Here is a 19,607-nt window from a genome sequence, read left to right as displayed (position 1 = left end):
ATTGAAAGTTATATTAAACTTCTGGGATGTGATCACTCGGGCAGATTGTTTGAGTAGGTGGAGGAGTCATATCCAAGTCCCAACATGAGAATACTCACATACCTTATACATTTCATCCTTTTTCCCCGTGTTTTGTACATTTCTTAAGTGTTTGGGCATATTTGTACATATCTGCACACATTTTTATTCCTTTTTTCCCTTTTTCATACAAGTCCTCTTACAATCACTTAATGCCTTCAGTTGCCCAATTTCTGTCATTTCCCATTTCCCCAACACCATTCTATCACAGTGAACCTCTGCTCCACCTCTGTGCACCAGTTCCATAAAGTATCTCTTCCCTAGTTAAAGCCCAGTCCCACGTCCGATTCCTTACATGCTGCCTAAACCATGGCATCCCACTAGCCCCACTCCCCAATGTCCTAACCATAAAAATTCCTTCCTCTGGATACCATTCCTCTTCCCAATGACCTTCACCTTTTCATATTCCGCCAGTCTTGTCCCTCACAAACCTGGTACTGCAAAAACACATTCTCATGGCTTAGGCATCCCACCACCATTTCTGCTCCCTCCAGAAGATACCATTACTGTGGAATCCCTACTACATACATAACATATCTAAAATTCAATCTCTTGCACTCCAGCACCTGGAAGAGCATTCCAGACACCACAACTGTAAGTTATCTAGCCTGCTGACTTCTACTGCTGCCCTGGGGCACCACTATCCAACACCTGCACTAACCACAGTGTTTCTCCTAGTCCAACCCTCGTAGAAGACAGACTCAGCCTAGCTGACCTTTCCACTTATCACATCCCCCAAAATTTGCTACCAACAATCCACTAAATCTAGAAACAAAACTATCCCAGAACACTATTGTTAACCTATTGACCAAAATCCTCAGCTCCACAAAAGTTTCAGTCCTTTCTCAAGGCCTCACCTTTAGCTCTACACCCAAATTTAACTGTGTTGGACTTGTCAAAGACTAACTCTGCTCCCGATCCATGCAATAGAAACACTTATTTGCCACCAATCCCTCCTCCAACTGAAGCTAGCCCAATCCGAATCTTTCCCAGTTCATACCACCATCCAACTGTATTTTTCCCTCCCTCCCATCTAACTGCCCCCTGATCATGATCCAGCAATCCCTTACATCCAAATTGGCATTAGCATCATTTCCCAGGTCTGTTCCTAAGAACAATAAACTTTCAGCAGAAGAAAGTACACCTATACACAGCCTCAAAACAGATCATGACCTATTTGTCCTACCTGCAGACAAATGTTCCACTACCTTGCTGTGAATCACAGTGGTTAATCGGCAAAAGTCCTTTGTCAGTTATTGGACTCCTCTTCCTATAAACTCTACCACAAGGATCCCATTTTCAACAGTGATCCCATACCAGAAGTCAAACATAACTTCCAATCCCCGCTTAAAGCTTTAGGCACTTCCCAGAGCCCCACCCCTGGATCCATTTGCCTCCTCAAACCTGTACGTCCAATGCACTCACCTTCTACATGCTCCCTCAAATCCACAAACCAAACACATCCTGTGTCTCACAATGGCTGGTTATTGTGTTCTCACAGAAAGAATTTTGGCCTTCATTCACCAACACCTCCAACCATTTGCCCCAAATCTAACTACCCATGTCAAAGATACCAACAACTTTCTTCACCAACTCCCCACCATCCTTACATTTTTGCCTCCTGGATCTCTACTCATTACTGTTGATGCCACTTCCCTGTACACCAACTTCCCTCATAGCCATGGTCTTGCTGGTATCGGATACTACCTCTCTGAATGGGCTTCAGACTCCAACCCCACTACCTCATTCCCACACATCTTAGTAACTTTATCGTAACACACACCTACTTCTCCTTAGAAGGCAAGGTATACAAACAAATCCTTGGCATAGCCATCGGCACTTGCATAGCACCCTCTTGTGCCAAACTGTTTTGGACCATCTTGAGGAAACCTTCATGGCCTCCAAAAATTCTGAATCCCTGGTCTGGTTCAGGTTCATTAATATCATCTTCATGATGTGGACTCATGGCCAAGAGAGCCTATCCTCATTCCCTTCACCTAGTCCTCCTCAGCTAATCATGCCACCTGCCTGCATGTTGACCTCCTCCTCTCTGATGGGTCTATCCACACCCCTGTCCACATTAAATCCACCAATCACCAACTGTACCTGCATTTTGACAGCTTGCAGTCATTCCACACCAAAAAATGTGTACCATGCAGCCTGGCCACCTGGGTATTGCACTTCTGCTGTGACAAGAACTCCCTTACCCAGTACGCTGAAGGTCTTACAAAGGCCTACACAGACAGGCATTAACCCCCAGACCTGCTCTACAAACAGATTTCCCAGGCCATATCCCCACACACCCCCAATGCTTTTACCGTCCGCAAGAACCAGCTACAAAGGAGCACCCCCGTCACCCGATAGCATCCTAGAATGGAACACTGAATGACATTCTTCATCAGAGTTGGATTACCTTTTGCCACGCCATGAAATAAGCGACATCTTACCCAAGATCCTTCACACCCCTCCTGAAGTGGTATTCTGTCATGCAGTCAACCTCCACAGCATTTCTGTTCCATTCTCAATCAAAATCCCATGCCACAGGGATCATAAGCCTGTGGAAGACTCAGGTGCAAGACCTGCCCAAACCATTCATCCTATTCCAGTCCTGTCACAGGCTTATCCTATTGCTTCAGAGGCTGGGCCACCCGTGACAGCAGCCTTGCCAAATCCAACTTTACTGTAATAATTGCATCAGGATGAATGGTGAAATGAGACTACTACTCATAGAAGAAAAATTAATTAATTTGCTTGCTCTTTGACTTTTTGTCTTTGACAAAGGTAAGACAAGTACTGCAGGGGAAAAAAATGCTTTTTTGAATTTTTATTCCTTGATGCATACATTATAAAATTTTTACGTGTCTAAGATAAAAACATCTACCCGGGACATGTATCCTGCCCACTACCACCAGCTTTACTGAACTGCACTCATGGGAATTAACCTTGTAACACATTTTCCTCGCCAAAATCGTCCTGGCTTCAATCTACAGTAATGTACTGCCCCTGTACCCACCGCCCAACAGTTTCGGCACACTGCCCCCCCCCCCCCCCCCTTTCCCCATCCCGTCCCAACACCTCCTCGCAGTTCACATCTCATCACACTTATTGTCTGCCACTCTATACCAGTTCACTGAGCAGTCTTTTCTCCTTCACTGCTCCTCTCCTTTTCCACTACCTGTTCCCCCCCACTCTCCCTTCTCCACCTCAGCTTCCTGACACTGCATCTGGCAGCCTTGTGATGCCCCCATCTAGCCCCTACACACTCCATTAGGCTGCACTGACTTCTCTTGCCCCACCTCTACCCAGCTTTTTGTCCCCGTTGCCTGTCCCACCCCAGATTGCTTGTTCCATTCAAGCGATACATTTGAATTCTGGCCGGAAACAGCAGGTGTGTGTGTGTGTGTGTGTGTGTGTGTGTGTGTGTGTGTGTGTGTGTGTGTGTTTTCCTTTCTGAAGAAGGATTTGTTTGAAAGCACAATGTGTAACAATCCTTTCATTGTGCCTGTCTGCAGCTCAGTGTATCATCTTTGCATATACTTTCAGTGTGTTTAATTTTTATTTCCTTTCTTGTAGTCCTCACATTACACCATCCATATTATTCCCTAGAGTTGTTATCCTTGGACTCTTTCCTCTTTCTAAAGATGACCTGATGAATTCAAGATTCAATTTGACTTAAGGGATCAAGAGGGCTGAGACATACAAACTTAAGACAACTTTGAAAGAACACTGCATTACAGTAACTCAAAACATATGCATCTGCATCTAGTGGGTTAAACACTGTACATACCCATTTAATTCTGTTTTTGGTCTGATCTTAATCTGGTAGCTGTAACATATGATTGCGTTGTAATTTTTCTTCTAATTATTTTTTCCTAATGTGCATGCAGTTGCTTGAGAAATGGTAGGCTGCCGAACTGTCATAGATGTTAAAAAAGAAAGACAAAGAAGAAGAAAAAGATACGAAATGAAAAACAGCTAATGCAGGAAATGTATTTCTTTCAAGAAATCTCTGAGAATGGCCTTTCACGGTTGTTGAGTCAGCTGTCTGGATGTCCTCAGTCAAACTTATCTTGATCTCATCAGGTCATTTTCAGTTTTAGAAAGAGGAAGTAATCCAAGAATAACAAATCTGTGAATAATATGAATGGTACTATGTGAGGACTTGTCAGTGAGGACCTGGATGGGAATTCATTGTTGTCACATGAATTGGGGGGGGGGGGGGGGGGGCAATGTCTTTTTCTTAATATTATTATTTTTTATTGTTTTATAAACCACATGAGAGATGAAAAGTTCCAAATAAACTCACAAGATTTAATGAATCATTTTAAGTCTTTGATGGTATTTTGTATTTGCCGTTCTGCTGTGAATTACACATTCTTTGTGGACATTGCCACTGTTATCAAGAAACACAGTAAAAATAATCTTCATCCTTGAGTTTTGAAAGTGCACTTTCTGTAGAAAATCATAGATAATTACCAGCAAGAGCTGTATTCACCACCAATTTCTATCAGCCAGTCTTCATCATGTAATATACAATTATTTACATCAGCCTGTGTGGTATCATTCTTACCCTGACATCAAAAAATAAAATAAAAGCCCTCCTTCATTACTGAAACTGTTTTTTGCAGCAAGACACATGACTAGAATTAAATAATTGTAGTACACTGTTTACATTCAGGTTTCATACATATTTGTGGGAGTGCATTCTAAATAGAGGACAGTTTGTTATTTTATTTTTTATGTCACAGCAAGAACAATACCATACAGGCTGATGTGAATAATTTTCGTTTACCTTTTGATGACAAGTTAAACAAAACTTGTAGTGAATAGGATTTATTTCAGCAGCAGCTATTGATGCTCCTTAAATTAGATTTTCTTCAAAAGTTTATGACCTGTGAGGCATTCTCTATACAAAATCCAGTGTAGTTTTTCAATCTTTTTGGATATTCCACTAACCCGTTTAAAACTCTGGTATTTTATTTCAGGGTCTTTGTCACAGAAAAACTATCAAAGCAAAATTTACTCAACAGCAAGTACCAGATTATAACAGAAATTGAGAAACTGATAAAGTACAATATGCAGACAGAACTTTATAGCAAGAAAATGGGTTGAGGACCCACATGTAATCTGACTAAGTTGTGAAATTTTACAGGGAGACTGAAATATTTGTTTATATGGTATGGTTAGAGTAGTGAGTAGGCTGCACCACATTTTCTGGATAACTTAACATATTTATAGCCCTGGTTGAGAAACTGAATGATGGATTACAGACTGCAATAGTAATGTTTGATGAAAGGTACTTTTATTTTTGAAAGTGGCTAAGAACAACAAGTTAAAAGACTTTTTGGTGCTGAGCTAATGGAAAAAAATGATGCAGTGATCAAGCCCCATTAAAAATAAAAATTTTAGGTTAAGACAGAAACTCTATCAAAGACAGCAAACACAATAATGTCACATGTAAAGACACCTGTGACATTTGATATCAGCAACTCTAGATTTGATGTTGAAATTCTATTGAGAACATGTGGTCCCTTTAAACTTCAGTTTCCCACTCTTGCTTTCTTCTAAAGACTGAAAAGGAAATTGATGTAAAACTAAAAACATTAGAATTCAGTATTTTGTATGACGGCCTCTGTGGTTGAACAATCATCCCATGGAGGATCAGGCTTCAGTCTCATGAACTATGGATTCAGGTCCCCTGTGGAGGCCTTGAAACTTCTAGTACAGAAAATATCTTTACGAGTACTCTCGTCATCAGTTAGGTTAAACACAAACCTAGTAGTTTGCAATGCCTGTTTTCACCCTGATAATATGTCTGGCACTTTATGACACAAGAAGTACTGGAGAGCCATTTTGGTAATGGCCACTCAACTGCCATCCAAAATTCATGAAGACTGGCCAGAGCAAAGTTGAAGAATACATGTCTTGATCGGTGGTGTTGAAAATGATGTCAGGTGACCTTATTGCCCACATGAGTACTTTATCAGTGTGGCCTTCCTCAAGCCACTTATAGAGGACATGGGAGGGCTAGGGTGATGTATTATATTGTGAAAGGCACAAGTCATGCCTGAGGTGCTGTAAATGATTCAAGAGGTGCACCTGATAATCTAGTAGGTTCCTGTATCATTTACCAATGAAACATGGTTAGATTTAACTTGAGTCCCATTTCCTCTGATACGTATGAGAATACCACCACCACCACCACTTGCCTTATCACCAAGTGAGGTGATTATAATAGGCCCGAGGTATTCCTGCCTGTCGTAAGAGGTGACTAAAAGGAGTCTCGCACGTTTTGGCCTTTATGTGATTGTCCTCTGTAGGGTTTGACCTCCATTCTTCAGAATTTTCCCGAAGAGCAAGCCAATTGGGGAAGGGCGCGTTATGTGGTGCATCGTGTCCATCGTGCCTTGAGATCTTTAGCCCAATTTCTCGTTGTCGCATTGCAGTCCAGCTCATTCTCCATCTCTAGGGCGGGGACTCCTCCCTGTATACGTAGTCCACTATGCACTATGCAGTGTCGCTTTTTGTGCTGGCGATGACTATGGACTTCCTTGCACCTGATATCCAGCATGGAAGCCAGTCCGTTGTTGTGGGGCTGCCATGTAACCTGTTGGTTGGATCCCCCTGACAACACAGGGATGTCTCTGCTGATGCCTGTGCCATTAACTCCCCATGTATGCCAAGGAGTAGATGCCTGTCACCCTGGCGCATTGGGACTCCCAGCAGTGGCCATCCTGCCAGGTGGCCTTTGCTGGTGCTGAGTGGCACTCGTGGGGAGGCCCCTGGTCGGATTGGGTGGCATCAACGTGGATGATGCACGATGTCATCACTTGCTGGTGATCAAACACCAGCAGTCTCTAAGCATTCCAAATCTCAGTACAATGCAATAAAGTATGACCCTAAATCATTCCCCTCCCTGGCTACACCATAGGAGGAACACCAGCCTAAGGATGGCAGCAAACCTTATTCACCCCGGTACCTTGTATCTACGAGAACTGATGGGGACTCCTTTGTTTCGTTGAAGCCACAGTTTTTTGTAGAGCATTTAGAGGACAAGTTTGGGGAGGTGGAGGTCTTGTCCAAAATGTGATCTGGGTCAAAATGTGATCTGGGTCAGTCTTGATAAAAACAGCATCCTCTGCCCAGTCACGGACTTTACTCGCTTTGTAACAAGTTGGGGGATGTGTCTGTTACCATCACGCCACATAAGAGCTTAAATATGGTCCAGGGTATTGTATTCCATAGGGACCTTCTTTTGCAGTCCGATGAAGAGCTGCACACCAATTTAGAATGGCGAGGTGTTGATTTCGTGCGGCGTGTCCATCGGGGTTCGAGGGATAATCAGGTTGCCACCAGTGCCTTCATCTTGGCCTTTAAGGGTGACACCTTACCCGAGATGGTTTACCGCTGTGATGTCAAGCCATATATCCCTCCCCCCAATGCGGTGCTTTAAGCACTGGAAGTTTGGCCCTATGTCTTCTCGCTGTACTTCTAGCATAACATATTGAGATTGTGTTCGTCCATCACATCCCAATAATCCATGTGCCCCATCTCCCATCTGTGTCAACTGCGTGGATCATCATTCACCTCGCTCGCCAGACTTCAGGATTTTACAGAAAGAGAGGAAAATCATGGAATACAAAACCCTAGAACGACTGACCTACCCTGAGGCTAAGAGAAAATATGAGTGCCTACATACTGTGGCTATGACCTCCTCATATGCAACCGCCAAGAGAACACTTGTAGCCCCATCAGTTCTGCGAATTCCAGTCAGCTGTCAGAGCCAGAAGGCTGCACCTGCCCCCTTGATGGTGGAGGGCACTTCCCTCCTCCCCCCCTTCCCTCCCGCCTGCTGCTTCCGCACCAACTACCTTGGGAGCACTGGCCCCCCAACCATCGGGGACACCAGTCCCCACTTTTCAGCTGGAGAAGCGTAAGTCTTCTTTGACTCCTCTCGCCAAAACGGGTCCCTGGGGTCACTCCCTTTCCAGGTTTCTGCTAATGGGAAAGATGACACCCGCCAGCAGCTGAAGTGCCCAAAAGCAACTGGTCATAGGGCTTCACGATCTTCCTCAGCCCCGGAGACTGAATCAGTGAAGTCCTTCCAGCCAGGGAAACCGAAGGAGCAGTGAGAAAAGTCCAAGAAGAAGACCCCTAAGACCGAGGTAATTGCAGTGGCACCCACACCACCACTACCTACAAGCTCTGTGTCTGGGGATAAGGTGGAGATTCTGTCGTCCACTGAGGACCTAGATCTCACTGGACTCTCAGACACAGTGGATATAGACTGTTCAGGCAAAAAGTCGGTGGCAGCAGGTGACCCTGAGGTGTAAACTGCCTCATTGATTGTTCCATGCCTTCCCAATCTCACAATGACATCATCCTCCAGTGGAATTGTGGCTGGTTTTTTTCCACCACCTGCCTGAGCTCCCGCAACTGTTAAGCTTTACACCTGCTTTCTGCATTGCCCTCCAGGAAACCCGGTTCCCAGCAATGTGGACCCCTGCCCTCCACAGCTGTAAGGGGTATTACAGGAACTGTAGTGACTATAATCGAGTGTCAGGTGGAGTTGGCATTTATGTTTTAAACTCAGTCATTAGTGAAACTGTGCCCCTTCAAACCCCTCTTTAAGCTGTGGCAGTCAGAATAAGGACAACACAGGAAATAACTGTCTGCAATGTATATCTTCCTCCAGATGGTGCAGCACCCAAGAATGTATTAGCTGCACTGATTGATCAACTCCCTTAACCCTTCCTACTTTTGGGAGGTTTTAATGCCCATAACCCCTTATGGGGTGGCACCGTGCTTGCTGGCCGAGGCAGAGATGTCGAAACTTTACTGCCTCAGTTCGACCTATGCATCTTAAATCCTGGGGCTGCCACACATTTCAGTGTGGTCGTTGATAGTTACTCGGCCATTGATTTATACATCTGCAGCCCAGGACTTCTCCCATCTATCCACCTGAGAGCACATGATGACCTGTGTGGTAGTGACCACTTTGGCATCTTCCTGTTTCTGTCCCGGCGTCAGGCACATGGACACCTGTCCAGATGGGCTTCAAACAAGGCAGACTGAGAAACTTTTACCTTTGACGTCACCGTTGACTGTCCCCAACACGGTAACATCGATGTAATGGTTGAGCAGGTGACTACAACAATCGTTACGGCAGCGGAAAACGCAATCCCTCACTGTTTAGGGTGCCCCCCGGCAAAAGGTGGTCCCTTGATGGTCGGCAGAAGTCACTGAGGCAAATAAGTAGTATCGGCAGCACCCTTCACTGGAGCACCTCATAGACTTTAAGCAGCTCCATGCCTGCACTCACCAGCTTATTAAAAGACGGAAGCAGGAGTGTTAGGAGAGATATGTCTTGACCGTTGGGTGCCGTACGTCCCTTGCCAAGTCTGGACGAAGATCAGACGTTTTTTTGAGTACCAGACCCAAACAGGTGCCTGTGGCATTAACATCAATGGCATGTTATCTGCCGACGCAAACACGATTGCCAAGCACTTTGCTGAGCACTATGCTTGTGCCTCTACATCGGAGAACTACTCCCAGCCTTCAGCACCCTCAAATGGCAGGTGGAAAGGAAAGTCCTCTCGTTCGCTATACGCCACAGTGAACTCTGTAACACCCCATTTACAGAGTGGGAGCTCCACAGTGCCCTTGGACATTGCTCCAACAAAGCTCCTGAGACAGATCGGATCCACGGTCAGATTGGATCTGGTGTGATGGCGTCTTTCCATCGCAATGGTGGGACAGCACCATCATTTCGGTGCTCAAACCCTGTAAAAACTGTTTGTTGTGGTTAGCTATCGGCCCATCAGCCTCACCAACGTTCTTCGTAAGCTGCTGGAACGTATGGTGTGTAAGTGGTTGGGTTGGGTCCTGGAGTCACATGACCTACTGGGTCCATGTCAGGGCGGCTTCCACCAGCTTCACTCTACCACTGATAATGTTGTGTCTCTCGAAATTGTCACCCGAACAGTCTTTTCCAGACGCCAACACCTGGTTGTTGTCTTTTCTGATTTACAAAAAGTGTATGACACGACCTGGCGACATCATATCCTTGCCACATTGTATGAGTGGGGTCTCCGGGGCCCACTCCCAATTTTTATCCACAATTTCCTGTTGCTTCGTACTTTGTGTGTCCAAGTTGGTGCCACCCCTAGTACCCCCCATATCCAGGAGAATGCGGTCCTTATTGAGTGTATCTCATTTTTAGTGGCCATTAATGGTCTATCAGCAGCTGTAGGGCCATATGTCTCACCTTCTCTGTATGCAGATGACTTCTGCATTTCGTACTGCTCCACCAGTATTGGTGTTACTGAGCGGCAGCTACAGGGAGCCATCCACAATGCGCAATCATGGGCTCTAGCCCAGGGTTTCCAGTTTTCGGCCGCAAAGTCGTGTGTTATACATTCTGTCGGCGTTTCATCTGGAACCAGAACTTTACCTTAATAATGATCCACTCACCGCAGTGGAGACATATTGATTTTTAGGACTGGTTTTCGATGCCCGATTGGCTTGGCTTCCTCATCTCCGTCAGCTTAAGTGGAAGTGCTGATAGTACCTCAATGCCCTCCACTGCCTGTGCAATACCAACTGGGGTGCAGATCGCTCTACGCTGCTGAAGCTCCACAGAGCCCTCGTTCAATCCCGTCTATGGGAGTGTGGTTCATAGTTTGTCGGTACCCTCAGCGTTGCGTTTACTCGACCCAGTGCACCACTGTGGCATTCACCTAGCAAAAGGAGCTTTTCGGATGAGTCTGATGACCAGTGTCCTGGTGCAAGCCAGAGACCTTCCATTGCAGGTTAGTCATGCGCAATTGCTCTCCAGTTATGTTGCACACGTCTGTAGTTCTCCTGCGCATCTGAATTACCGTCTCCTTTTCCTGCCCACAGCAGTTCATCTCCCTCATCAGCGGCCCAGGTCAGGGCTTACAGTTGCAGTTTGTGTGCGATCCGTTCTCTCCGAACCTAGGTGGTAAACCTATACTTGAGGTTCATTCACGAACACCCCCATGGTATACACCTAGGATGTGGCTTTATCTGGACCTTTCACATGGCCCTAAGGACTCAAGTTAACCCTGCGACTCTCTGCTGTCACTTCCTCTTGATTCTCGACATGTACCGGGGCCATGAAATGGTTTACACTGATGGCTTGATGGCTGATGGTTACATTAGCTTTGCCTATGTTCATGGAGGACATATAGAACAGCACTCCTTACCAGATGGCTGCAGTGGTTTCACTGCAGAGCTGATGGCCAAATCTTGTGCTCTTTGAGCACATTCGCTCGTGCCCAGGTGAGTCATTTCTCCTGTGTACTGACTCCTTGAGCAGCCTGAAAGCTATCAATCAGTGCTACTCTCGTCATCCTTTGGTAGCGACCATCCAGGAGTCCATCTATGCCCTGGAGTGGTCCAGTCATTCAGTGGTGTTTGTCTGGACCCCCGGTCACATCAGGATCCCAGGCAATGAACTTGCTGCAGGGTGGCTGAACAGGCTACACGGAAACCGCTTATGGAGATTGGCTTTTCTGAAACTGATCTGCGTTCAGTATTACGCCAAAATGTTTTGGGAGACAGAATGGCATAGCCTCAGTACGCACAACATGCTGCTAGCCATTAAGGAAACTACGAGTGTGTGAAAGATGTCCCTGTGCGCCTCTCGCAGGGACTCTGTGGTTCTCTGTAGGCTCTGCATTGGCCATACGTGGCTGACGCGTGGTTACCTCCTCCATCGCAAGGACCCACCTCGGTGTCGCTGTGGCTCACGAATGACGGTCGTCCATCTCTTGTTGGACTGCCCACTTTTATCCGCTCTGCAGCAGACTTTTATCTTTCCCAGCACCCTATCTTCGGTGTTGGGTGACAATGCCTCAACAGCAACTTTAGTTTTACATTTTATTGCTCAAGTTTTAGCACATGTCATTTGTCCCTGTGTGTCCTCCACCCTAGTGCTTTCAGGGTTTTCCTTTTTATTCTCAAGGTCAGCCAGCCATGGTAACCTGCTTACTTTTTTCTTACCTGTTTCTTGTGTGTGGTTTTCTTGTCGTCTTGTGTGCTTTTAAGTTTTTGTTGCCCTTCAGTCATTGTTGTGGTTTTTCCTTTCATTCTGTTTTGTGCCGTAAGTCTCATTGTCTTATTCTCACCCTTGTGGCATGTTTCGTTCGGAACAAGTGACCGATAACCTTATAGTTTGGTCCGTTCCCCCCTCTTTTAAACCAACCAACCAAGTGAGGTACATCACCTCACCCAGTTTTCGATGTTAAATGCTCCCTGTCACTAGCTTGTATTTAATACATCTCACAGATTATCAGTCTGGGTGATGTCTTTCCGTGTTCTTTAGTGCTCCCTGCCATTTTCTTGTACTTAATATATCTTGCAACTCATCAGTCTGGATGATGTCCTTCCATGCATCCAATGTTCAATAGTGGTGGTTCTAATCTCTGTGCCCTGTGACACATATAAGTTACACATTTGGGGCATTGTCTTCTGCAGGTGAAACCAAATTAATTGTTGCATGTTTTACCAGCCACCCGATTCCACTGTGGCGTTCCAGAGTCATTCAAATAGAGTCTGCAGTCAGTAGCAAGCAAATACCCAGATCATGCAGTGCTAGTTGAAAACGACTTTAACCTACCTGGTATAGACTGGGATGTCTATGGATTCATATTGCAGGAGATACAGATAGACATTCATGTGAAATACTTTTGAACATGTGTTCTCAAAGCTGTCTTGAGTAGCTAGCTCAACAGCCCACATGCAATAGAAATATCTTCTTGTAGCTACTTATACACTGGACTGTATCAATGATGTCAGTATAGAAAAGGGAATTAGCGATAGTGATGTCATTTAGCAACTATGTTTACAAAAGCTAATAAATCAGTCAAGAAGGCTAGGAGAGTGTTTCTGCTAGGCAGAGCAGATAAGCAGTTGTTAGCATCTCACTTGGACAGTGAATTAACTTCATTTAGTTCCTGTAAGATGGATTTAGAGGAATTGTGGTCAAAGTTTAAACAGATTGTAAATTGTGATCTGGAGAGTTTATGCCTAATAAGAGGATAAAGGATGAAAAAGACCCACCATCATTTAATAATGAAATTTGGAAGATGCTGAGGAAGCAGATCCTGTTGCATTCTTGGTTCAAAAGGAAACACAAATGACTACAAGCAAAGGTTAGTATTATGCGGACACTGTATCTTGGCTGTTTTAGGTAAGGAGTGTTTTGAACTACGGTTGTGTAAGAACAGTAGTGGTCAGGCCTGAATTACCATTGCCAGCTGTAGCAAACAATTGTGCTGTAGCCACTACCAAATGCTGTGTGTACTCCAACTTGCTTTGTGTTGTGAAGTGATGAACCTAATTGTTGTGCAGGAAGATATTCGAATGTGACTCTCACCACAATAAAAGGAATCAGCGATCCTTTAGGCTGTTATGTCCTTCAAGAAGGAGGCGAGGCTTATTCCCCACACTACTCTTCTCCCGTCAGTCACTCTAAGTTCTCATTTCTTTATCATCACAATCGACTTCCATGTTATATTGTCTGCATAATAGAGATTCATGAGTCTGTGAAAAGATTTATATGTGAAGCATACACTACCACTGTCATGCCTTAGAATAAGATCTGGCAGAGAACCACAGAAAATTATGGCCCTCTGTAAAATCTCTAAGCTGGTCTAAGGCTTTCTTTCAATTCCTTCTTGACCTGTACGATGTGGTAGTTGAAGATAGCAATACGAAAGCCGAAGTTGTAAATTTCACATTCAAGTAGTCATCCACACACGAGAATCATACAGACATGTTGTCATGTGATCAGCGGACAGACTACAATATGGACGACATACTAATAAACATATCTGGCATAGAGAAACAACTGAAAGGTTTGAAAGCAAATAAATTACTAGGTCTGGATGGAATCGCAATTCGGTTTTACAAAGAGTACTCTATGGCATTGGCCCCTTTCCTAGCTCTGCATTTGCTGTGTATATCTCACCCAGCACAGTTTCTGATCAACCTGAAGAAAGCACTGGTGACTCGTGTATACAGGGTGGTCCATTGATCGTGACTGAGCCAAATATCTCACGAAATAAGCATCAAACGAAAAAACTACAAAGAACAAAATTTGTCTAGCTTGAAGGGGGAAACCAGATGGCGCTATGGTTGGCCCGCTAGACGGCGCTGCCATAGGTCAAACGGATATCAACTATGTTTCTTTAAATGGGAACCACCATTTTTTATTTCATATTCGTGTAGTACATAAAGAAATATCAATGTTTTAGTTGCACCACTTTTTTCGCTTTGTGATATATGGGCTGTAATAGTCACAAATATATGGCTCACAATTTTAGATGAACAGTTGGTAACAGGTAGGTTTTTTAAATTAAAATACAGCACGTAGGTACGTTTGAACATTTTATTTCGGTTGTTGCAATGTGATACATGTACCTTTGGGAACGTATCATTTCTGAGAATGCACGCTGTTACAGTGTGATTACCTATAAATACCACATTAATACAATAAATGCTCAAAATGATGTCCGTCAACCTCAATACATTTGGCAATACGTGTAACGACATTCCTCTCAAAAGCAAGTAGTTCGCCTACTGTAATGTCTGCACATGCATTGACATTGTGCTGACGCATGTTGTCAGGCATTGTCGGTGGATCACGATAGCAAATATTCTTCAACTTTCCCCACAGAAAGAAATCCGGGAAAGTCAGATCCGGTGAAAGTGCGGGCTATGGTATGGTGCTTCGACGACCAATCCACCTGCCATGAAATATTCTGTTCAGTACTGCTTCAATCGCTTGCGAGCTATGTGCCGGACATCCATTATGTTGTAAGAACATTGCCATTCTGTCATACAGTGAAACATCTTGTAGTAACATGGGTAGAACATTACGTAGAAATTCAGCATACATTGCACCATTTAAATTGCCATCGATAAAATGTGGGCCAATTATCCTTCCTCCCATAATGCCGCACCATACATTAACCAGCCAAGGTCGCTGATGCTCCTCTTGTCGCAGCCATCATGGATTTTCCATTGCCCAATAGTGCATATTATGCCAGTTTACGTTACCGCTGTTGGTGAATGACGCTTCGTTGCTAAATAGAACGCATGCAAAAAATCTGTCATCGTCCCGTAATTTCTGTTGTGCCCAGTGGCAGAACCGTACATGATGTTAAGTTGTCGCCATGCAATTCCTGGCACATAGACATATGATATGGGTGCAATCGATGTTGATGTAGCATTCTCAACACCGATGTTTTTGAGATTCCCAATTCTCGTGCCATTTGTCTGCTACTGACGTGCGGATTAGCCGCGACAGCAGCTAAAACACCTACTTGGGCATCATCATTTGTTGCAGGTCGTGGTTGACGTTTCACATGTGGCTGAACACTTCCTATTTCCTTAAATAATGTAACTCTCCAGTGAACGGTCCGGACACTTGGATGATGTCACCCAGGATACCGAGCAGCATACATAGCACACGTCCGTACGGCATTTTGATCACAATAGTCATACATCAACACAATATCGACCTTTTCTGCAATTGGTAAATGGTCCATGTTAACACGGGTAATGTATGACGAAGCAAATACCATCCGCACTGGCGGAATGTTACGTGATACCACATATTTATATGTTTGTTACTATTACAGCGCCATCTATCACAAAGCGAAAAAAGTGGTCTAACTAAAACATTCGTATTTCTTTACATATTACACGAATATGTAAAAAAATGGGGGTTCCTATTTTAAAAAATGCAGTTTATATCCGTTTGATCTGTAGAAGCGACATCTAGCGGGCCAACCATAGTGCCATTTGGTTTCCCCCTTCAAGCTAAACAAGTTTCGTTCTTTGTAGTTTTTTCATTTGATGCTTATTTCGTGAGATATTTGGTCCGGTCACTATCAATGGACCACCGTGTATATAAAAACCGCAAAATAATGGACCCACAAAATTACAGACCAATATCCCTAACATCAGTTTTCTGCAGAATCCTTGAACGTATTCTCAGTTTGAATATGATAAATTTCTTGAGACTGAGAAGCTTATGTCTAATAATCAGCATGGTTTTAGAAAGCATCACTCATGCAAAACTTAGCTTGTCTTTTTCTCAGATTATATACTGCGAATGATGAATGAAGGGCTACAGGCATATTACATGTTTCTGGGAAGCATTTGACTCCGTGCCCCTTTTGCAGGCTGATAACAAAGGTACGAGCATATGGGATAAGTTCACAGATATGTGAATGACTTGAAGGCTTCTTAAGTAATAGAACCCAGTATTTTGTCGTCGACGGTGAATGTTCATCAGAGCAAAGGGTATCATCAGGAGTGCCCCAGGGAAATGTGAAAGAACCACTGTTGTACTCTATATACAGGGTGATTAATTATAATCAGCTTCTGTGAAGTTTGAAAGGTAGGAGACGAGGTACTGGCAGATGTAAAACTGTGAGGACGGGCCGTGAGCTGTGCTTGGGTAGCTCAGATGTTAGAGCAGCTGCCTGTGGAAGGCGAAGGTCCCGAGTTCGAGTCTTGGTCTGGCACACAGTTTTAATTTGCTAGGAAGTGTATAACATGTTTTCATACTGTGTGCTTGTTGAGATCTGGTAGTTTCCTTTCCGAAAGAACAAACACCACATATATATGAAACGAGGTGACCAATAATCTCTTCGGTGCAGATGCACATCAGGCTTGAACTCGTACGGGAATCAGCGAAATGCTGTGAGTAATAAGGATAATGGGCAAGGGGCACTACATTAGTAGTGTGAGTGGATAATTTGAGAAGTTGGGTCTGACAGGATGCATGCCAGGGTAGTCTGTGCAGTTGCAATGACCACTGTGTCCAGATGGCTCATTGGTCAGAGCATCTGCATGGTAAGTGGGAGACTCAGGTTTGAATCCTGGTCCAGCACAAATTTCCAACTTTTCCCATTGGTTTCAATCAATGCCTGCTCACAGTCAGTGTCTGTAATTCCTTTGAGTCTTATTTCATAATGGTTGGTGGATAAAAATTGTGTCCGTTCTTTCAGACATGTTCAAAAGAACAGACACCATGTATGTATAATTAAGGTGAAATAGCCAATGATCTCTTCACCTCTTAAGGGAATTGGCAAAATGTTGAGGGTAACAAGGATAATGGGCAACTGGCACTACATTAATATATCTACATCTACATCATACACTGCAAGTCACCAAATGGTGTGTGGCATTGGGTACTTTTTGTACCGCTAACTGAGCCCAGCTAGCCCATTCCTCTCGCAAACAGTGAGTGGGAAGATTAATCATTGGTAAGACATTGTATTGGTTCTAATTTCTCCAATTTTCTCCATGTGATCATTATGGGAGATGTATGTGGCGGGAAATAATATGTCGTCCAACTCTTTTCAGGAAGTGCTGTTTCAAAATTTCAATATTAAATCTCTCCTTGATGCACATCATCTCTCTCTTGTAACATATGCCAGTGGAGTTTGTTGAGCCTCTCCATAATGCTATCGTGCCAGCTAAATGATTGTGTGACAAAGTGCACCACTCTTCGTTGGATCTTCTTTATCTCTTCTATCAGACCTATGTGGTAGGGATCCCACATAGATGAACAGTACTCAAGAATCAAACAAACATGTGCCTTATAAGGCACTTCCTTCATGGATGTGTCCCATTACCTTAAGATTCTTCCTATGAATCTGAGTCTGGCATCTGATTTTCCCACTATTTGTTTTGTTTGACCATTCCATTTAAGGTCGCTCTGGATAGTTACTCATAGATATTGTACGATAGACACTGTTTCCAGTGGTTTTTCATCAATGGTGTAATGGTGTAACTGTGCAGTTGTGAATTTCTTTCCCTATGTATGCGCAATATGATTTATTTATTTACCTTCAGCATCAACTGCCATAGCCTGCACCAGTCATCAATTCTCTGTGTTACTATTTTGGGTCTGACAGGAGGTGTGCTAGGGTAGTCCATGTAGTTGCAGTGACCACTGTGTCTGGATGGCCCAGTGGTCAGGGCACCTGCCTAGTAAGCAAGAGACCTGGGCTTGAACCCGGCACAGCACAAATTTTCAACTTTCAACATTGACTTCAATCAATGCCTGCTTGCAGCCAGTGTCTGTAATTCCTTTCAAAGAATGGAAGATCCAGGATAGAATGTAACAGTATTAAGAAAAGGACTGCTACCCGCCATATAGCAGAGGTGCTGAATCGCAGATAGGCACAACAACAAGATTGTCACAAAATAAGCTTTCGGCCAACAAGGCCCTTGTCAAAAATAGGCAACACGAGTACACACACACACACACACACACACACACACACACACACACACACACACACAGTCTCTGGCAGCTGAAGCCACACTATGAGCAGCAGCAGCAGCAGAGCAGTGTGCGTAATGGGTGAGGCAACTGGGTTGGCGTAAGCAGGAGGCTGAGGTGGGGAGGGTAGGGTTACCAGGTATGGGTGGGGGACAGTGAAGTGCTCGGTGGAGCATACATGGACGAGGTGGAGAGAGGGTAGGGCAGCAGGTTGCAGTTGGGAGATTAGATGGAAGGTGGGGGAGAGGTGGGAAGGGGGGGGGGGGGGGAGGTAGCAGAAAAGGAAAGAAGTAAAAACACTGGGTGTGTTGGTGGGATAGAAGGCTGTGTGGTGCTGGAATGGGAACAGGGAAGGGGCTTGATGAGTGAGGACAATGACCAATGAAGGTTGAAGCCAGGAGGGTTAGGGGAACAGGATATATTGCAGCGATAATTCCCACTTGCACAACTCAGAAAGCTGGCATTGGTGGGAAGGATCTATATGGCACAGGCTGTGAAGCAGTCATGAAATCGAAGATGTCATGTTGGGCGGCGTGCTCACCAACAGGTTGGTCCAGTTGTTTCGTGGCCACAGTTTGCCGATGGGCATTCATGCGGACAGACAGCTTGTTGGTTGTCATGCCCACATAGAATGTTGCACAGTGGTTGTAGCTTAAGTTGTAGATCACATGACTGGTTTCACAGGTAGCCCTGCCTTTGATGGGATTGGTGATGTTTGTGACAGGACTGGAGTAGATAGTGGTGTCGCCAGCCCACTGGTTGCTCTGGGAAGTCAGTTGTTCAACAGTTGCATGTCTATTTGTTCATACACAACTTTGCAGCCGTCGTTCACCCCCGTTATCTGTGGCCTGTGGTGCACCACTGTTGTCTCGGCGCGTCTTGGATAGTGCCATTTTTCTGTGCACGGCATATTTTAACCGCGGCAGCTCATGAACAGTTTACAAACATAACTGTATTGGAAATGCTTCCACCATTGGCCCAAAAGCCAAGGATCATGCCCTTTTGGATGTCAGATAAATCTCTCTGTTTCCGCGTTATACAACAATTACACTGTTTTTTATGTCCCCTGACATGCTTTACATAAGATGCACTACTAGTGCTACCAACTGCTGTGTGCGAGTTGTTGCACATGGACACTGAATGTAGGCAGTGGTCACATTGATGTGACTGAACTGTGTAATTTTCGTTTTCTTCCCCT

At 44.5% G+C, this 19,607-nt stretch overlaps 1 protein-coding gene across 4 annotated transcripts in view; it reads left to right on the top strand.

Annotated features, from left to right (window-relative positions):
* Positions 1–19,607, top strand: part of LOC126335100 (uncharacterized) — a 157,556-nt gene that overhangs the window by 53,739 nt on the left and 84,210 nt on the right. The window lies entirely within an intron of this gene.

Source organism: Schistocerca gregaria, chromosome 2, assembly GCF_023897955.1.
Source record: "Schistocerca gregaria isolate iqSchGreg1 chromosome 2, iqSchGreg1.2, whole genome shotgun sequence".
Lineage (NCBI taxonomy): Eukaryota > Metazoa > Arthropoda > Insecta > Orthoptera > Acrididae > Schistocerca > Schistocerca gregaria.
This window is presented reverse-complemented; position numbering and strand designations above follow the sequence as displayed.